This window comes from Herpailurus yagouaroundi, unplaced genomic scaffold (assembly GCF_014898765.1).
Source record: "Herpailurus yagouaroundi ecotype Mexico unplaced genomic scaffold, PumYag 29, whole genome shotgun sequence".
NCBI classification, from domain to species: Eukaryota; Metazoa; Chordata; class Mammalia; order Carnivora; family Felidae; genus Herpailurus; species Herpailurus yagouaroundi.
The window spans coordinates 88,373,544-88,394,954 of record NW_024412377.1 but is presented as its reverse complement, the minus strand read 5'-3'; the positions used below and the strand labels follow the sequence as shown (position 1 = coordinate 88,394,954).

Here is a 21,411-nt window from a genome sequence, read left to right as displayed (position 1 = left end):
AATATATCCTGACATGTGGTCTTATTTTTCCATGTTTTGTATTAATTAAAATCCTATTCTGAAAAAAATATTTTTGACTAAACTTTTGAATTCACAAAATAAAAATACCAAATATATAAATGTACTAATTTTGGAAATCAGTGACGTAAAAACATGCTTTAGTAATGTCTTCGATGTTTATTCCAAAGATTTTTCTCCTAAGAAACTCTTTGTAAAGTAATGAGAAAATGTTGCCACTTTTAATTATTAAATATTCTATGCAATACATGTTTTTAAATTGTATTATAAATAAAATTCATTTCATATTCTCTTTAATCATATTCCTGTCACATGCACCCATAAAAAATAGTAGCGCATGAAACGTTTGAAAAGAGCATGTACCATTTCACATTTTTATTTGATTTATTGAAAAATAACATTTTATTCGGAATAGATTATGACAGAATTAGATAAAAAAGAGATGAAATGTTATTTATGTGTTTGTTTTAATAGTCCAATAGCATATGTGTAATTACTTCTGCATCTTTCAAATATTGGAGATAGTAATGAAAGAGACCGACATTCAAAATATAAAGTATTTCCTATAAAACTTTTTTTGAATGTAAAAAATTGTCAAATGGTAACAGCTCTACTTTCTACACCAGGCAAACCCACTGTTGAGTTAGTTGGCTCTGATTCCAGTGGGTCTCATCAGCTTTCTGAATGTAGGTTCCTCAGCAGTGCCTCTTCCAAGATAACAAAATCAACTTTTAAAGATTAAAAAATATATTTTGGCAATTGAAACTCACCAGTGCCTTTCTGCTTCTCCAGGAAGTTGTACCCTTCAGCACCTGCTGAGGGCTTTGTTGTCCAAACTCTGACAGGTAAAAAAATTCCTGTAGAATAAAGCCAGACCAGCTGGCTTTGAAGAGAAACCCCCCAGTTTGGGCTGCGCTTGTCTCTTCTCCTTTTCTATGAAGACCCAGGCTTTCCCCCCTTGATCGTCAAGCCGTAAGATGCGTGATCCCTGTGCACAAGTGTCTGGCAGGCCGAGGTGCACCTGTTCCTGTCACTCTGGGGTAAATTTAGCTGTAAAGGTATCACTGACAACCAGACCTTTGTCAGTGTTGGCAAAAGAACACAGAATTGCTTCGCTCCCCTCCCCCTTCCAAGCCCCAATGCTGCTAGTTCAAATGGAAAATATCAAATTGGAAGTCTATCCAAAAATCATTCCTAAAAAATGAGATTGCTTTCATATGGTAAAAAAGTAAGTTTCCTCATTTCACGCAGACTTTAAAATTACATTTCCAAGAATAATCTTGGAACAAGACAAGTTTTTGTTCAATTAATTGTGGCTGGAAACTTTTTAATGGAAACATAGCACACACTTACTTCATTTCAGATTATTAAATTGTGTTAAGCCTTAAAGTTAGTTGCCATTCTTTGCTGTAGCTCATTTGTTCTTTTCAATCCAGAGAAATATTAGAACGTTAAAACTTATCACATAGGAGGGTTTAATCATCCTACCAAAATTAGACAGCATGTAGCTCTGAAAGACTGAATGTCAAATTGTGTGCTCGTAGCCCTTAAACTACTGAGAATCTAGGACCCTACTACTACATTTAAAATGACTGTTCATGTTTGTGGAAAACTGTGGGCGTTTAGGAACTGGTAAAGCTAGAGGTCTCTTACTCTTTGATTAAGGTAAGGACATTTATCGTTTATGCAAATTTTTTAAATTAATTGCTGTACTGACAGTTTGAGAACAATTCCTTTTGAAGGAAAATGGAGAGGCAGGCAGTGTTCATTGCTATGTCCGGCATAAATATAGTAGTTAACATATATAAAGTAGCCCAAAGAGTATTGTGTTTAGCCATTCTGAGTTTCTCTTTAATAATTATGATTTCTTAAGTGGTGTTAAAAAGAATTGTGCAAAGTACCTGTTCTACCATATTATTGCTGTTTACAAGGGCTGGGTGTGATGAGAAAAAGAAATCTGGGTCAAAATAAAAAATGCTTTGTAAAATAAACAAAGTTCCTATTTACTTACTATGTATAAACAGCCACTCACCAAGCCTCATTTCTCCGCAGGGCACCACTTTCAGATAAAAACATAGACCTGAATGGCATCATCCAGTATCCAAGGAAACCATGTAAGTACCTCTCTCACTGTGTACTTCTCTTATTCAGAGTTTAAAAGCTAGCTGAGTACTGAATAAGTGAGTGTTTTTATTTAATAATTATACGGGAGGTACTTTTTAGGAGCTTGCTAAAAAGAAACAGGTTCTTGATTGTTATGTGCGTCATAACAAAACCCTTATGTTTTTCATCATGTTTCATAAAATTATGTGTTTAGTTGCAATCTCTCCATCAATTCTCATTCTTAGGTACAAAACAGCTACTCAAAGTCATAATGAATTGAGAGTTTCAAACTTTTCCAAGACCCATTAGTGTCTGAGAAACAATGTTGCAGAGGCCTTGTGCCAGGAGTAGTGACCTAATTGTAATAAACACTTTTTAAATTTTACAGATTAAGAAAAAACTGATTGGAAAATAGTAGTTTATTGGTAAACATTTATAACAGTTGATTCGGTTTTAGACTTCCTTAGGGAGCGAGCAACTGAGCAAAAAGGTGAAGTTACAGATTAAACAATGTAAGGAATCCTGACAACAAGTGTAATTTTTAAGATGTGAAAAATCTGTTTGCAGAAAGGGTTGGAAAGTTGGCATATTGTGTTCTTTATTTTTGTTTCCGCTAACTCATTAGTTTGTAGCTAATTTCTGTAGCTAATTTTAGCGTTCTAATTAATTTTCAGAACCATGGAATCTACTGAATCTACTGTAGAAATTGTTTCCAAACAACACACTATTCTGGACAAAGATCCACTTTATAAATATTTGGAATATTCTACTAAGTATTTCTTTACTTGGACTTTATTATTTTTTTTCTTATTTGCACTCTGTACTTTTAAAGTCAACTTATTTTCAATACTAAATAATTATTCATTTTCATTTACTTTTGTGAAAATACTTAAAACTCTATACTTATGTAATTATCGACTGCTTTTTTTTTTTTTTTACCATCTGGATTAGCTATGTGGTTTATCTAGTCTTTTTTTTTTTCTTTTCCATCTAGGCTTTTAAGTATAGACATACTACTTTTCATCAAGGTTTTCAGGAGTTGCATTTAAATGTTTCAAGTTTAGCTCTGTTGTTTGGAAGTTTTTCATACTATTTTCATGTATTTTTGTTACTCTTGTATTTCTGTCTTTCCTTTGCAGCATGGTTCTTTACTAAGCGTAAATGGTAGAGATGATCTCACTCAGTTTCTCTGCTGAATTAGACAGACCCTTCCTGTTCAATATCTACCTGCAGGAGCATTTCACTTTCCCACATGACAGTGTGGTATTAGTTAGCCTTTCTATGTTCCTGTCTGCTTACATATGTTATGAAATGCATCTTTCTGAACTGACAGATGAGAAGTTGTGTTAGACTAAGGAATTTGCTGGTACTTTGGAAGGGTGTAAGAGCCTCTTCTCCTGGTAGGAGGACCTGGCTAGGAAATGAGTTTTCTTACGCTAGATAACAAACTCTACAAGTGTGTAGTTTGAGGCATTAGGTATTGCCCTCTAAACAGGAATTCCTTGCCACAAAATAAAGGCTCGGCTATCGCTGGGTAAACTTGGAAGCAGAGCAGGGTTAGAATAGATCTTTATAAAGAAAGAAAATGTGAATCATAAGGGAAGAACACTGGCTAATGCCATAATTCCCTATGTTGAGCAAGTGGAATCTTTTGAAATTCCATTCTCTTTATATAGCAAGAGTAGAAAAAAAATCTATATTGCACTGCTTGTGGCACAATTTTAAGTATTTGCATGAGAATATAGATTTTCGGAAAAACTGTTTAAATGTTACAGGTTTAATTCAGCCTCCTATACCAAAGGAGAAATGACTTGGTAGAAATAAATTGATACACGCACATCCTTTCCTCAGTAATGTTTTCTCCAACAAACTCTAACAATGAGTGAGTTCTCATTACTCATTTAGAACTTTTTGAGATGACGGACATTGCTCTATATCTGCACTGTCCAGTATGGTAACCAGTAGCAGTGTTTGAAATGTGGCTAGTACAATGGAAAAACTGAATTTTAAACATAATTTAAATTTAATTGATTTAATTTTACTTAGTGACTAGTGGTGACATAATGACTAGTGGCTGGTTACTATACTGGTATTTTGCTTTTATCAGAAATTAAAATACAGTCCTGTGAAGAATTTCTAATCTTTTGGTATCCTATCATACAATATATCATTTTTTATATTTACTTTAATATTTGAATTATCATTGCAGTGGAATTTCTTTATAACACTTTCTGAGAGATGAATGTTTTTAATACTGTTGATGGGAAGACATTATAACTTTGTTTTATAAGCCTGGGTAGCAACTTTTAAAATGGACGTTATAAGCAAGACTGTGTCTAAAAAGAAGAACACTCTAATGAACATTCTAACAATGGTGGTAAGTATTTCCAAAAGTTCAGTTACAATTTCTGTAATACATCTTGCAGTACAAAATGTAACCAGTCTACAAAAATGCTCACTAGCCTTGTGTCCCCAAAGCTGATTGTGCTCTTTTTATTTATTTATTTATTTATTTATTTATTTTCAACGTTTATTTATTTTTGGGACAGAGAGAGACAGAGCATGAACGGGGGAGGGGCAGAGAGAGAGGGAGACACAGAATCGGAAACAGGCTCCAGGCTCCGAGCCATCAGCCCAGAGCCCGACGCGGGGCTCGAACTCACGGACCGCGAGATCGTGACCTGGCTGAAGTCGGACGCTTAACCGACTGCGCCACCCAGGCGCCCCTGATTGTGCTTTCAAAGCACACATCAGATTTTAAATCATATCTTAAAGCCATGCTCCCATGGCTTTTTCAGCATTTAGTAAAAGTGAACATTAGGATGCATCATGATATTTTAATAATATTACTAGTACAGTAACATTATAGACAGAATTATTAGCTAAAAATATACCAAGAATTTAAAGTTTACAGTGATTTAAAATAAAACATTTATTTTGTGTGTGTGAGAGAGAGTGTGTGCACAAGTGAGGAAGGGGCAAAGAGAGAGGGGGGACAGAGGGTCTGAAGAGGGCTCTGCACTGATGGCAGAGAGCCCGATGTGGGGCTCAAACTCACGAACCACAAGATCATGGCTTGAGCCAGAGTCAGACCTTCAACCAACTGAGCCACCAAGGTGCCCCAATGTTGATTTTTTAAAAAAGTCCGCACATCAATTCATTTCAAGAAATGTAGGATATAGGTTATTTGTGGGATATTGAACTAGAGACCATGAGGAATTTTTTTTAAATGGAAGATGTAGCATTCATCTTTTTAGGAACTCCATTTATTGGATTTGGGTATCTCCTTTTGGATGGTTAGGATTCAGGTAAGAGGAGAGAGGAGACTTTTTTTGTCACAACCTTGCACAAGCTACTTACCGTGTCCCTCCCACTGCAAAACAACCAGATTCTAGAAAAATATACTTTCTAATGAATTATTTGAATGAGAAAAAAATTTTGGACAGTTCCCTGATCTCAAAACCAAAAACCTAAACTGTGTGAATGAAAGGTGGAATTGCGACAATGAGCAAATGGGAAATGTGGGCATGGCAAGGCATGACTGGATGAGCTGTGTTGTTAGGGGTGCTTCTGGGAGGATACCAGTCATATGCTCTGTTAGACTTCTCATAAGCCAGCCTTATTAAAACAACAGGAAGATGTAGCAACCACATCTATAGACCCAGTTTTTTGGTCTCCTTTGATGTCCTTGAGTGTCCTCACTTAGGTAGTCAGCCACTTGCATTTTCTATTTTCAGAAAGAAGGTCTATCCTTGCTTAAAAGCCAGTTGTTCTATGTGGAGAAAATATGGTCTTCAATTACGGGAATGCTGCAAATCACAGTCTTTAGTGTCCTCGTAAAATATCTTCTCTGATAACTTCATGCCTGAGAAATTGTTTTTATCATGACCTGTGACCTCTGATCCTGAATCACTGCTTTAGCTTATTATGTGTTTATTGATGTATTTCTAATTTACTTATCTAAATTTTTATTAGCAAAATTCCAAACATATGAAAAAGTAGAGAGAATATATAATAAACTTTCACACAACTACACCTGCCTTCAACAACTATTATCTCACGGACAGCTTTGTTTCAACATATTCCCATTTCCATCTCCTACCCCCACCCCAAATTATTTTGAAACCAATTCTAGACATGACATCATTTCATTCTTTAATATTTCAGCAGATAGCTTTATAAGATTAAGACTTGTTTTTTAACTGAAAAAAAAAATGAATCACATCTATAAAACAAGCCACACCCAGAAGTCAATATTTCCTCAATCTTATCAAATACACACAATCAATATTCAGATTTTCCCAACTGTCTCATAAATTTTTATAATGACTTTTTACTGTTTGAAATGGAATACAGATAAGATCCACACATTGTAAATGGTTATTTATCTTCTGTTTTAATCTAGAGGTTTCCCCCCCTGACTATTTTTCCTCATTTGTTGAAGAAACTGGAGTATTTGTGTGGTAGACCTTTCCATAGTTTGTATTTGCTGATGCATTCCTGTGGAGTTGTTTAATAAGCTCCTCTGTTCCTTATCTTTTCTGCTATTTGGTACTTAAGACTAAGAACTTGACCAAATACATTTGGAGGAGGCTGGGCAAGAGCACTGGTTCTCTCCCTTTTTGTGATGTGTGATCTCTTTTTGCCTTGAGTTAAGGAATACCTAGCCTTGGGAAGTTTCTGCTCACATTTGCCCAAATCAGTACTCTGCTAAACTCTCAAGTGGGACTCTTCAGCTCTCAGGAAATCTTTCTTTACACAGCAGCTCTCTGCCAGGTGCTCCGTCCTGTGAACTGTGGCCGCCTATCCTCCCATATTTTCAGACCTGTGTTCTCAATTCAGGGAATTTTACCCTCCCTGTGCCTCTGCTAAGAAACCCTCAAGACTGTAAGCAGTGCACTGAGAAGCTGGACATCCTTGGCTTCTCATTTCTTAGCGATCTCTTTGTTGCCTGCTGTCCATGTCTTAAAAACCATTTTTCATATTTTTTGCCATTGTTGTTATTGTTGTTGTTTTAGGAAGGAGGGTAGACACAGCCCCTCTTAGTCCATTTTGGCTAGAATAGAAAGTCTCCTTAGTTGGTTCCAAAAAAAGTTCAGCTGTGGTTTATTAATCCAAACAACATCTTACTAAAATGAAACTCAATATTTATTTTATTAAAAAAATTTTTTTTCAATGTTTATTTATTTTTGGGACAGAGAGAGACAGAGCATGAACGGGGGAGGGGCAGAGAGAGAGGGAGACACAGAATCGGAAACAGGCTCCAGGCTCTGAGCCATCAGCCCAGAGCCCGATGCAGGGCTCGAACTCCCGGACCGCGAGATCGTGACCTGGCTGAAGTCGGACGCTCAACCGACTGCGCCACCCAGGCGCCCCGAAACTCAATATTTAAAACAAACTGAAAAAGGTGTGTGTGTGTGTGTGTGTGTGTGTGTGTGTCCTTTGAAACACGGCTATAGATTTAAAACCATGAGTGCAACTTTCAAGACCTGTTTTTTATAATTTTTTAAATTATTGATTGATTGGTTGATGTATAATTAACATACAGGGTTATATTAGTTTCAAGAGTATAATATAATAATTTAATAGTTCTATACATTATTCAGTGCTTATCACAGTAAGTGCACTCTTGATAACTTTTAGGTATTTCACCCAACCCTCCGCCCACCTCCCCTCTGGCAACCACTAGTTGGTTCTCTGTATTTGAGTCTGTTTTTTTGTTTGTTTCTTTTTTTCCTTTATTTGTTTTCTTTCTTAAATTTCACCTAGGAGTGAAATGGTATGGTATTTGTCTTTGTCTAACTTGTTTCACTTAACATTATGCCCTCTATGTCCATCCAGGTGGTTGCAAATGCAAGATCTCGTTCTTTTTTTTTTTTTTTTTTGATGTTTATTTATTTTTGAGAGAGAAAGAGAGAGAGAGAGAGAGTGCTAGTGGGGGAGGGGAAGAGGGAGAGGGAGACACAGAATCTGAAGCAAGCTCCAGACTCTTAGCTGTCAGCATAAAGTCCGACGTGGGGCTCAAACCCATAAACTGTGAGATCATGACCTGAGCCAAAGTTGGATGCCTAACTGACTGAGTCACTCAGGTGCCCCAAGATCTCATTCTTTTTTCATGGCTGAATAATATTCTATTGTATGTCTATACCACATCTTCTTTATCCATTCATCTATCAATGGTCATGATTTTGGCTGCTTTCATAATTTGTCTATTGTAAATAATGTTATAATAAACATAAGGGTGCATATTATCTTTTCAAATTAGTGTTTTCATTTTCTTTGGCTAGATACCCAGTAATGGAATTACTATATCATATACTAATTCTATTTTTAATTTTTTGAGGAACCTCCACATTGTTTTCCACAGTGGCTGCACCAACTTGGGTTCCTAACCAACAGTGCATGAGGGTTCCTTCTTCTCTAAATCCTCAAACTTGTTACTTGTGTTTTTGATTTTAGCTCTTCTGATAGGTGTGAGGTGATACTTCATTGTGGGTTTAATTTGCATTTCTCTGATGATAAGTGATGCTGAGCATTTTTTCATGTGTCTGTTGGCTATTTGTATGTCTTCTTTGGAAGAATGCCTATGTAGGTCCTCTGCCCATTTTTAAATTGGATTATTTGTGTGTGTGTGTGTGTGTGTGTGTGTGTGTGTGTTTGTGTGTTTTTTTTTTTGTTTTGTTTTGTTTTGTTTTTTGGTGTTGAGTTGTAGGAGTTCTTTGTATATTTTGAATATTAACCCCATATCGGATGTATCATTTGTAAATATATTCTCTTATTTAACAAGTTGCCTTGTCGTTTTGTTGATGGTTTCCTTCAGTGTGCAAAACAATTTTCAGGACCTCTTGCTGACATTTTCCCGCCCAGCTAATATGTTTTTCCTCCAAGATGAGTCCTATTTTGCATTCTGGTATTTAGAGGCAATTTTGGAGTTCATTCATCATTCTTCCCATGAACATTTTTGAGTACCTACTATGTACTGTATAAAGTATTGGAGATACAGTGATGAAGCAAACACTATTTGTTCCCTTAAAAGTCTTGCAATTTGTTTTCCCCCTGAAACTTGTACACAAATGCTCATAACAGCTCCATTTGTAATATCGCCAAACTGGAAATACCCAAATGTCCATCAGTGGTTAAACAGACTGTGATATATCCATGGTACAGAATAAAGAATAATGAACTGTTGATGTGGGTAACAATGTGGCTGAATCTCAAGGAAATTATGCTGAGTGAAAAAAAGTGTATCTTAAGAGGTTACATTATTGCTCATTTCTATTTATGTAACATTCATAAAGTAACATAATTATAGAGGTAGGGGACAGATTAGTGGTTACCAGGGGTTGGAGGGCCAGAGAGGGAGTAGACATGGGCACAAAATGGTAGCACTAGGGAGTCTTGTGGTGATGGTATTAGTTAAGTGTCTTGATTGTGGTAGTGGTTGCTTAAAGATACCTATGTGATAAAGTCGCACACAGCTCCACACATGCACACACACACACACACACACACACACACACACACATGAAAATTGCATGTATAACAGTGGAAATATGAATAAACTGTATGTGTTGTACCAGTATTAGTTACCTGGCTTTGATATTGTAATTATGCAAAATCTTAACAGTGGGGGGGGGGTGGGCACAGGGGCTGAGGAAAGGGTACACAGATAGTATATTTCTTTCCACTTTCTTGTGTATTTTTAAGTATTTCAATATAACATTTTCTTCTTAAAAATCTTTCAATTTAATGGAGGATGCAAAGAACTAAATAGCTAATTGCAATACACTGTAATAATACTCAGTTAAGGGGAGGTACTATAGAGTATATATATGGAGGAGTACCTTGTTCCCATTTCCAAGTCAAGAGACAATGTCTCTGCTACTCCCTTGTTTCTTAAAGGGCCCCAGTCAGGTTCTGCTTCTGTTTGAGGGACATGTGTTAGCAGTAATGGACTTGTAGAATGCTTGCCATTGACCCTCCCTGACCCCCAGCACCCATAGTGATGTGCCCTACTCATTAAGGCCTCAGTAAAGTACCAACCATACAAGGCAAACATTTTATAAGAATGAGCACAGATAAAATAACATGAATCTCATGTTCTCACAGCATGTTAAACTGTAAGTTCAAGGACTCATTTCCAAATTTAAATACCTATGATGCTAGATTGTACACAGTTTTGGCTCTTCTCCAGCCCTGTCCTGCCATCAGCACCATCAGCCAAACTATACTCTAACCAGGGAGAAATAGCCTTTGTATGTGAGGAACACATAGCTGCAGTGGACATTATGCATGCATTATCACTTGTTACTATACTTACTTTAATTCAGTGACAGTTGCGTATTTTGAGTTTTCTTAAGTTATAAAAGTTTTTTTCCCCTTGGAACTAAATAGAAGATATATTATTGCTAATATGTTGGGGGACTTGTTTTGGCTTTCTTGGTATTTAGTAGGAACACTAGGAGAGAGACTTAATATGAATTTATGCTGTTGTCACATTGTAACAACTCAGTTGTCTTAGAATTTTTACCAGGCTGTGTCTGAGTTTCACAAAACCATGAATAGGTGGACTCACAATATTTAAGCTGGAAATATTTTGTTTTTCTTTGTTGTTGTTGCAGAAACTCACCCCTCCTCTCCGTGTCAGAAAGACCTCTTTGGGGTTGCCCTGGGACTAAGGAGGGGATCTGAGTCTGTATCTGTGTCTGTTATTGGAATATTCAGTGGGAGTTCTTAACCTGTCTGAGTCTCCCTGGATTAGAATTTCAAGCTGTGTGTATAGGCAGCTGTGGTTTGCATCATTTACCTTTATCAACTTGGTAGCCAGTTTGAAATTACCTACATCTACTTTGTGAAATTCACACTGTGTTCTTTTGAACTTATTCTTCTTTTTAAAATAATGATGAAGTGGTAGTGTCTTGGTACAGTTTTTAAAAACTTTGTGGAGCTAGAAATAATACATTTTATTTTATTTTATTTATTTATTTATTTTTAATTTTTTTTAACGTGTACTTATTTTTGAGACAGAGAGAGACAGAGCATGAATGGGGGAGGGTCAGAGAGAGGAAGGCACAGAATCTGAAACAGGCCTCAGGCTCTGAGCTGTCAGCACAGAGCCTGACGCGGGGCTCGAACTCATGGACTGCGAGATCATGACCTCAGCTGAAGTCGGCCGCTTAACCGACTGAGCCACCCAGGCGCCCCGAAATAATACATTTTAGATTGAACAGGTCATTTATTATTAATCAGATCCTAAGACTTTTCTGCATTGCTTTTGTTTTTGTTTTTTGTTGTTGTTGTTGTTGTTGTTGTTAATTGTGTGTTTTAACATTTTGTTAATTTTGATTTTCTGAAATATAAACCTTTTTTGTGTGTGTTTTAGGTCGTTTAACAGTTTTAAGAAAACATACAAGTCTATATCAGGTGTATAGTTGATTTAGAATATTTCTTTCTTGCCTTCTAATAATTTGTGACTGTGTGGTCCTGACTGTTGTATGACCATGATCTTTTCTGTATCCTGTCTTATCTTTGTATATCTGGGAAAGTTATTACTTATTTCTTATTTTTATTCACTTATTTAAAATGAATTTATTATAAGGACTCTTAAGGTTATATAACATTCCACATATTCTGTACTTTTCCTACAGGCTTAAGATTATACCGTGTTAGTCTAAATCTATAACACTATTAAATAGTATTACAAGCATTTCTTGGAAAGGAATAGGGATTAACAGGAAGCAGTGGATTTTTCATAAATTTGGCAGGCTATTTGGCAAGTGTTTTTTTCCTAGGTAGCTTAAATATCCTTGAAACATTAATTTTGGAATAAGAGTTGCATAGGAACCAGTATTATTCCTCCACTTTATAAGAGAGGCACCTCTGCCATCTCCCTTTCTTGCCCTGCATTTGAACAAAGTTTCGCTGAATGGACTGGTGCTCCCACCTGCAGCCAAGCCCATCAGTCCCTGGACCAAATCCAACAACAATAGGAAGCATATGTAGAGCCTTTGACTTTTTCTTCCTCAGTGGGCATATCTGGTAGCCCAGCTACAACTGCTGGGCTCCATATTGCTGCTCATTCTCACCTTGAATCTGTGTGGTCCCCTAGATCTGAGAGGCCATGACTCTGGGCCTCGTCCAGGGACCTGGGTGGCCCATAGTCACAGAAATGTTACCCTTTTGTCTCTTCATGGGACTAGGTCTCTGCTGTCTCCTTGGATCCTTGAGTGCTGTCTCTATGTCCTCACTCTGTGCTGTGGTGTCTCACAGTATATGGTCAGCTCTGGTAATGACCACCACTGCCTGACTTCTAGGTATCCAGATAGTCGCTTCTTTCTGTCTAAGATGATACCGTATTACCTATAGCTGTGTATATGACTTCAGGACTCACTGTGCCCTTTGAATATTGTGCCTGTCTATCTCACTGAGCCTTGGGTGATAGCCATTGATGGGGTCAGCTCTCTTTTTATGATCTTAAATGTGAATACTGGCCCAGTATTACTAAGTGTGCATTGTGCTTCATGCCTGTCACAGGGAGAAGGGTCACCAATGTAATGAGTCTCCCCACACTGGACAGTGGTGTCTCATTGGTCACACCATAGTAAGGAGTTCATTCACTTTCTTATTTGCTATTTAGCTCTTAGTTCCAAATAGCTTTTTTGGTAACTTACAATAAGACTGTTAAAGTAAGGGGCAGAACCAAGGTGAGTAATAAATAGGGATTGGGGTAAAACCGAACCAGAAAACCAAGGCCCTCCCTAAGAAGCCTACAGTTGAGGTAATTGAATTTTAGGCCAAGTGTTCTGCCAATCAGAGAAAAATGGAGGCGGAAAGAAACTGATGCTACTTACTATTAGATCAGAGTGGCACAGAAGATTCAGTTCATCCAGAGAGATGCTCTTGTTTTCCTAACTGTGTATTTTGGGGAGGGATATATTGAGTGGCTTGTTATATCGCATTTTTCTATCAGAAAATTGTATTAACATACCAGTGCATGTTGCTGAATGTTCTTTTCTTTCTAGCATGCAATACTTCAAACAATTATTTTTCAAAATGACTTGAGTTCTGCCCAATTATTTTCTAGTATCCAGAGTAAAAAGTAAACAGATACATGTGAAAATAACACGTATTTCCACTCAGTTTATGCAAAAATATTATCTCGGTAGGTAATTGTTGTGAACATTTTTTTCTATATTGATGACATTTTTTTTTTCTTTTTAAACTAAGTCTTTGCAGTCCAGTGTGCATTTTACACTTACAGCACAGCTCCATCTGGATCAGTCCGATTTCGAGGGCTCACTAGCATCATGTGGGAGGATGAGGTAGCAGTGGACAGGACGGCTCTGGTTTGTTGTGATATCCTTGTGATCCTTTCATTCTTGAGATATCACAGCTACAGTTATCACCAGGAACCTTGAAAGGCAGACTTTTCATTGTTCTTTGTCCGGAGTGTTCATTAATCCAGAAGTTATCATTTTGTGTCCCCGACACTAATTTGATGAGAAGAACAAAATAGATTTAGTCACTATCGAGAAAGTGAGCAACTTCTTCTGAAAACTTTTGGAAGCTTACTTTCAATTCTCTCATCACTAGTAGATACACTTATTTATGTTATTTTAGAAATTTTCTTGATCTCTTTTTATGCCAATTGCTTCTTTACACCTTCCATGATTTCACCAGCTTTCTGTCCCACTGTTCCAATAGGAATTAGTTTGTAGTTTTTCAAATTTTTTTTTTTTTCAACGTTTATTTATTTTTGGGACAGAGAAAGACAGAGCATGAACGGGGGAGGGGCAGAGAGAGAGGGAGACACAGAATCGGAAACAGGCTCCAGGCTCTGAGCCATCAGCCCAGAGCCCGACGCGGGGCTCGAACTCACGGACCGCGAGATCGTGACCTGGCTGAAGTCGGACGCTTAACCGACTGCGCCACCCAGGCGCCCCAGTTTGTAGTTTTTCAGAGGTAATCATGGCTTTCTGCTTGACATACAGTTACTGGTTAATTTCTTTATTATCTCCTTGTTGAAAACTGAGATTTGTTGGCTATTCTTCTCCCCTTTAGTGCCTTACATGGAGTAAAGTGTAGTCAGTAATGCTCACTGAAGGAACATATATATGTCTTCTCCTCTTACTATGGTCTAGAAAGCAAGGGGCATGCTATTGACTCCTTTGGTATCTTTGTAGTTACTGACATAGTGCAGGGTATGCATTTGGTGCTTAATAAATTCTTGCTGACTGGAGTCATGACTTATAATTGGCCTTCCTAGTCTTGATTCAAATCTAGTTCTATCACACTATTACATTGCATTCTTGGAAAGAACACCACTGTTTTCATCTGAGGAAGAATTACAAACACACACATCCACTAGTCTTCTTTCTTTGCTCCTGACTCTGAAAAAAACGAAAGAATCAATGGAGAGAGTGCCACTACCTTTGGTTAAATACCAGCAAAGTATAATACAGTATATTTTTTGCCAGAAGAAAGAATGTGACCGCTGTTGTAGGTCTTTTTTTTTTTTTAATTTTTTTTCAATGTTTTTTATTTATTTTTGGGACAGAGAGAGACAGAGCATGAACGGGGGAGGGGCAGAGAGAGAGGGAGACACAGAATCGGAAACAGGCTCCAGGCTCCGAGCCATCAGCCCAGAGCCCGACGCGGGGCTCGAACTCACGGATCGTGAGATCGTGACCTGGCTGAAGTCGGACGCTCAACCGACTGCGCCACCCAGGCGCCCCTGTTGTAGGTCTTAAACATTATGATGAAGGAAGCTAGTTTGTGGATATTGGAATCATTCATTCTTTCATTCAATAAACACTTACTAAACACATATTATGATTAAAACATTGTGTTGCACACAGGGGATAAAAATGGTAAGTTTTGACCCTCAAACCGCTCACATTTTAGATAGAAATTCAGATCATGCCAGAGACCTCTTTAAAATATTTGTCAGAGAAAGCTAGTACTAATGGGAAAAAGATTCAACATGCCTAATTTTCACTCTTTTTCCTTCAATGGTGTTGGTTGGTAAGTATTTTTAGAATAAATGTGTAGATAGTGGTTTGTTTTTAAAGAACTCACATTATTTGGCATTTATTACATTTTATTTGTTTCCTTGATTGATTAATTGCAGTTAAATTACCTTAGCATTCTAGAAGAGATTTTATAGATTTTGACATATGATTAAACAGCATAAAGTATAACTAATGTTGTTTTAGTGGCATGCTATGTATTAAAGCAGAAAATTTAAACACATACTTCATCAGCAATTTTTGCAGTTACAGTGAATTTGAAAGATTCAGATATTGGAACTCCACTCCCACTGTTAGGGAGGGGTAGGAATTTTATAATTGAGATTATTATAGAAGAGTATCCTGACATAACTGATTGACTTTAGTGATGTGCCTTGAAAGTTCAAATTCAAGGTGTGCACTTATTTCAGTCAGCTTATTCTGAATGTTTAAATAAGAAATACTATTTCTGGGTATTCTGAATAACTCGTTGTACATTTATTCCTAATAGTGAGCATTTGGACTAATGATGGATTACTAATGAGCATGTAAATGTACCACCTGATTACATTAATATATGATCTTCCATGACGAGGTCTGAAATGAACATTTCTAATATGTATTTCTTTTCCCCAAATGGCACTGTGGCGTATACTGAGCAGGACTGAGACAAGGGTGTTTTTCTTAAGAGCCACTGATTTAGTCAATTATCAAAAATCACATTATAATAAATGCTGTTCTAAGAATTTTGATTAACCTTTAAATAAATGTTACTTTGGAAAAAAAATCTGCCAAATGTGTTAATGATAAATTGTGAAGTGGTAGTAATTGCAAGTATGGCTTTATGGATAATATAGTTAATTGATACCACCCTCTCAAACACATATAGCACATCAGCTGCTATGAGGCTGGGTGATAGTAATGGCGTCTACACCATTTTTGATGCATTGAGGATGACATGAGTAAAATGGAAACTTAGAGTGCTCACCAGGGTCATTCTCTCATGAACATCTGATGCCCATGGTCAAGTAAATTTTTAATGACACATAGTCACTACACACCTTTCAGCCTTCTGGAGAGGTAAGTGTACATTGATCTGTCCTAATTAGCCTTGCAGAGTACTTCAGACATCCCTGCATGAACACTATTATTTAATAAAATGGGAGCTGTTTTTTTTCACAAGCTCAGCACTTGCTCCTTAGATGGCTATATTGTTGTTTTTTTTTTTTAAACTCAAGTCTCATGTTCATTCTTGTCTTTGTCTGACAATGTAGTATTAATGCAGCTGCATATAAAAGTAAGCAAAATTAAAGAATGGGTCTGATTATGAGGTTCATTGCTATTATAAGAAACCCATAGAGCATACATCTATTCCTTCTCTAATGTATAGGGTGCTGACTGCATAAAATTGCTTGGAAAGACATTAAGGATACACAGGCAATTCTGTTGAGGTGTGCAATGGGATGCTTTTATGTTTGGAAATAAAGGTGGCCCTGGAATATCTGATTTGCAAGATAAAAGGTAGCCAAAACAGTTTTTAATTGCTCTAGATTGGAACACTTATGTACAGACATCTACTTTTTTATTTTTTAAGAGTTTAGTTTTATATGAGTTTGGGGTCTATAACACCTTGAGTTTGTTCATTGTTGGAGTAAATCAAGTATTGTTTATTTAGCTATAGGATTTAGAGGTAGGGGGATTTTACTATGGATGCTTCTGCTTGTGAAGGTACTCAGTTCCAAATGGGATACAGACCAGATGGTGTTAAATCTTATCCCAGGGAAGAAGTCTACAGCCAGAACTTCTTAGAAGCATGTGTGTCACTTGGTCACATGATTTACTGGTTCTTGGATTTATTTGTCTTAAGAAAATGAACAAGAAAAAAAAAAATAAAAGGAACAAGAGTGGGTTCCTTTTGATCTGTAGGGCTGGCCATTGATGACAATGTCTGGAGTTGTCTTTGTGTTCATAGAAATCAGGCACCTCTTCCTGCTGTTGCATGGCCACAGAGCTGGCTCTCAGGCACCACAAATGCCTCCTTTACCTGCTTGCTCATAGCTGAAGTTGCATAATGAGAGATTAAAATATTTGGATTTTGCATATATCTCTAGAAATGGGAACGCTTTGTTTAAATCAGATCCATACAACTCAGTGTGAGTGAGCTTACCAGTCCTTTGTGGATAGCAAGATTTGAAAGTGGGGTGGGTAGAGAAATATGAGGACACTGGGTAATTAGGGAGTAAAAGGAACTGCCTTGCGGGCATGAAGGGGACAGTAGGGGTGAGATGAAAGTCTCTGAGTGGAGAGGCTTGGAATAGCAGAGGACAAGATGTACTTTCCTTACAATATAGGAAAACCTCTAAAAATGGCAAGTTTTCTAAATATAGTTTTAAAACCAAATTTGTTTTCAGTTTTATTTAGGTATGAAATTAATTATTTCATTATTAGATATTCTCCTTGAATTACCTAGTTCATTTATTCAAGAAGCATTTATTGAACAACTCCTATGGATTAAATAGTGGATTGGATGCTAAGGGAAAAAGACATGATTCCCATCCTAATGTTTTATTAGTACCTCTGCTTTTGGCTGTAGGTAATGGAAAACCCAAATCCAATTGGCTTTAGTACTAAGGAAATTTGTTGGCTCTCACCACTGAAAGTCTAGGGGCAGAGTGGAATTCAGGACATTTTAGTCAAGTAGTTTTGACTTAGTTTTCCTTGCATTCTTTTTCCTTACTCTGTGGGTCAGCTTCATCAGTGGCTAGTAGCAAGATGGCTATCAAGTGAAAGGGGCTATTTCAGAAGCTTTCTAGAAGAGCTAGAATAGCTTTCTCAGAAGCTTCAAAGAAACCTCTTCTTGGATTTTATTAGCCTAAGAGACCAAGATTATATAGGCAGTTAGAGGACTGGTGGGTGCAGATATGTTTGGGTTTAGTGAGAGCACTGAGGTGGGGTGTCCCGTCTAGATTGGTAGAGATGGAAGGTTGAGAGAAGGATTTCTTTCTTTTTTAAAAACATTTATTTATTTATTTATCTGTCTATTTATTTATTTATTTAGAGGGTGGGGGGAGGGGAAGAGAGAGAGGGAGAGAGAGAATCCCAAGCAGGCTCACGTCAGCATAGAGTCTGATGCAGAGCTTGATACCATAAACCATGAGATCATGATCTAAGCTGAAATCACAAGTCAGCTGCTTAACCAACTAAGTCACTCAGGTGCCCCTCAGAGAAGGATTTCTTGAAGAGATGCTACCCAAACTAAATCCAAGAAGATGAGAAGAAATGAGGAGGTGGGAAAGACACGTAGGCAATGGAGGAAATGAATACAAAGACAGAAGCAAGAAGGTACATTGCACAAAATCAGCTACCTTTTACTCATTCTTCAGGTCTCAACTTTACCTTATCTTCCCACTAGGTTTCACAGAGCCTTGCATGGCCTCACATTTCCCTGTGTTTATCCCATCTTAACATCGCCCACTTCATTGCTATTCATTCAACTGCCTGCTCTTCTTCACTAGACTCTGTGGGCAGGGTCCATGGTCTCTATAACTGCCCCTCTGTTCCTGGTACGCATAGTGCCTGGCACATCATAGACAGTTGGTAAATAATTCATTACCATGAATGAGTGCATGAATGAGTGCATGATTCATGCATGAATGAGTGAATGATTTATTATTATTTTGTTAAACGACAGCATTTAGACATGTTCCTTCCTATATTGATCAAAATGATAATGATTTTCATGGACTTGACTAAACTTCTTATAAATAGTTATAATATTCAGGCAGTAGAACTGAGTCTTGAGGATTTCAAAGAGTTTTTTGACTTTCATATGATTAACTAGTTTGAATAGAATTTTCTTGAGCGTGGTTATGTGTTTTCATACACTATATAATCCCAAAGCAGGAAGAGACTTTATTTGTTGGATGGGTGAGTCTTTGTTTTTTGGAAGACTGAGTCTTTTCTCACTACATCCTTCAAAAGATTAACATTATAAGTATAAAACTCCAACGTAGGTGACTTTCTGGTGTTTCTTCTACTTTTATGATTTTTGAAATTTCTAATTAAATAATTTTTACATGATTTTTATTGACATTAGTCAGAAATTACATTTCATTCGCTCTGTTATGTGTAATATACTAATCATAGTCCCTGAAAGTTGGGAAAAGATTTTGCTAGATTCAGTTACAATGAGTTTTCCACTGAAGTTTTAAATTAAGCCTCATATTGAAATGAATTGATGAAAAGATGTTTCTGGATAGTTGTGTTCAGTACCTGTTGCTCATTATCATCAGTATTCAAATTTGCAAATATAAAACATACCAAATATTAAAATATGGAATGTTTAACTTGAAGAAAATGAATATAAGAACAGAAGAAAATATAACAATGTCTCATGATAAAATCTAGTCCAAAATTCTATCCATTATATAAGGATGTTTGTGGGACAGCATGGTTGTGTAGTGGGCCTCTAAAGATCTCTAAGGCAAATCTAAATGTTTTCCCAGAGTGTGTCATAAGTCCATTTTACATAGTCTTTGCGAACACCTTTTAAATTTATATACTCTTCCAAGTTTAAAATCTCTTTAATGTACTGCTTTTGATATCATCTAGACAGCATGGTTTTATTAAGTCCTAATTTTTAGGCTTACTTAGCTTTCTCCAAGTTATAAAATCTATTTTAAACATGCAAATCATTGTTTCATTAATTATGAATAATACTTATACATTTTTTTTTAAATTTTTTTTTTCAACGTTTATTCATTTTTGGGACAGAGAGAGACAGAGCATGAACGGGGGAGGGGCAGAGAGAGAGGGAGACACAGAATCGGAAACAGGCTCCAGGCTCTGAGCCATCAGCCCAGAGCCCGACGTGGGGCTCGAACTCACAGACCGCGAGATCGTGACCTGGCTGAAGTCGGACGCTTAACCCACTGCGCCACCCAGGCGCCCCAATACTTATACATTTTAAACTCTACCTATTGTACATTCAGGACACTTCCCAATGAAAGAATTTTTTGAGCAGTTTGTGGAACATCACACAGATGGTACCCTAAGATATCTGCTTCCTGAAAGAAATTTTGGGGCAATGTAGACATGATAGTAATAATTAAAAATTGCAAAAATGCTACTGCCTTATTTAAAATTTAGTATCTATTGTCATTATCAAAGATTGCACTTTCCTTTAGATAAAAAAATGTCATATTTCTGTAATAAGTTTTTATTGCCATTAAGGATCAACTTAAAAAAAAAGTTTTTTAGGGGCGCCTGGGTGGCACAGTCGGTTAAGCGTCCGACTTCAGCCAGGTCACGATCTCGGGGTCCGTGAGTTCGAGCCCCGCGTCAGGCTCTGGGCTGATGGCTCAGAGCCTGGAACCTGTTTCCGATTCTGTGTCTCCCTCTCTCTCTGACCCTCCCCCGTTCATGCTCTGTCTCTCTCTGTCCCAAAAATAAATAAACGTTGAAAAAAAAATTAGAAAAAAAAGTTTTTTGAACGTTTATTCATTTTTTGAGAGAGAGAGAGAGAGCGCGCGCATGATTGGGGGAGGGGCAGAGAGAGAGGGAGACACAGAATCCGAAACAACCCCCCGGTTCTGAGCTGTTAGCACAGAGCCCAACGCAGGGCTTGAACTCACAAACCGTGAGATCATGACCTAAGCCAAAGTTGGACGCTTAACTGACTGAGCCACCCAGGCGCCCAAGGATCAACTTTTAAAGATAAATTGTGATCTTGCAGTCTTATGTAAGAAATAGATCTTTATGACTTTTGTTTCCCATGTAATCATCTTGCATGATTGGTAGAAGGCATATTTCTCTAACTTAAGGGAACAAAGGGGATGTGTGACCTGAACCATTACAAAGTATGGTTGTTTGAGACATCCCTGCTTTAGGAGCCTGGCAAGGAGAAGGAAATAACCTTTACTGAGAAGCTTTTTGGAGGTTCTGCTGTTTGAGTAGAAACACAGGACTGGAAGAAATCTTCAGGGGCGCCTGGGTGGCTCAGTCGGTTGAATGTCCGACTTCGGCTCGTGAGTTCAAGCCCCGTGTGGGGCTCTGTGCTGACAGCTCAGAGCCTGGAGCCTGCTTCAGATTGTGTCGCCCTTTCTCTTTGCTCCTCCCCTGCTCACACTGTGTCTCTCTCTCTCTCAAAAATAAACATTAAAAAAATAATAAAAGAAAAATCTTCAGAAGGTATCTGGTCCATGCTTGTCCTTCTCAGGGAAGGAGGCTTGGGCTTGGTGAGGTTAAGGGACTTGCTCCGAGTTGTGCATGATTAATGAGCCTG

At 37.4% G+C, this 21,411-nt stretch overlaps 1 protein-coding gene and 1 long non-coding RNA gene across 6 annotated transcripts in view; one reads left to right on the top strand and one right to left on the bottom strand.

The window, feature by feature from the left end:
• The window catches only part of MEF2C (myocyte enhancer factor 2C), a 171,686-nt gene extending 170,744 nt beyond the window's left edge, over positions 1–942 (bottom strand). For both annotated transcript variants that reach the window (XM_040448925.1, XM_040448937.1), the window contains exon 1: positions 789–942. The gene's annotated coding sequence lies outside the window, so the exon portion shown is untranslated. The remainder of the gene's footprint in view (positions 1–788) is intronic.
• Positions 1–21,411, top strand: part of LOC121013430 (uncharacterized) — a 125,220-nt gene that overhangs the window by 12,909 nt on the left and 90,900 nt on the right. For 3 of the 4 annotated variants that reach the window (XR_005782707.1, XR_005782701.1, XR_005782703.1), the window contains one exon: positions 2,071–2,132. This is a non-coding gene — a long non-coding RNA (uncharacterized LOC121013430). Of the gene's footprint in view, positions 1–1,400; positions 1,684–2,070; positions 2,133–21,411 lie in introns of those variants that run through there. The other variant, XR_005782706.1, reaches the window with a different exon arrangement.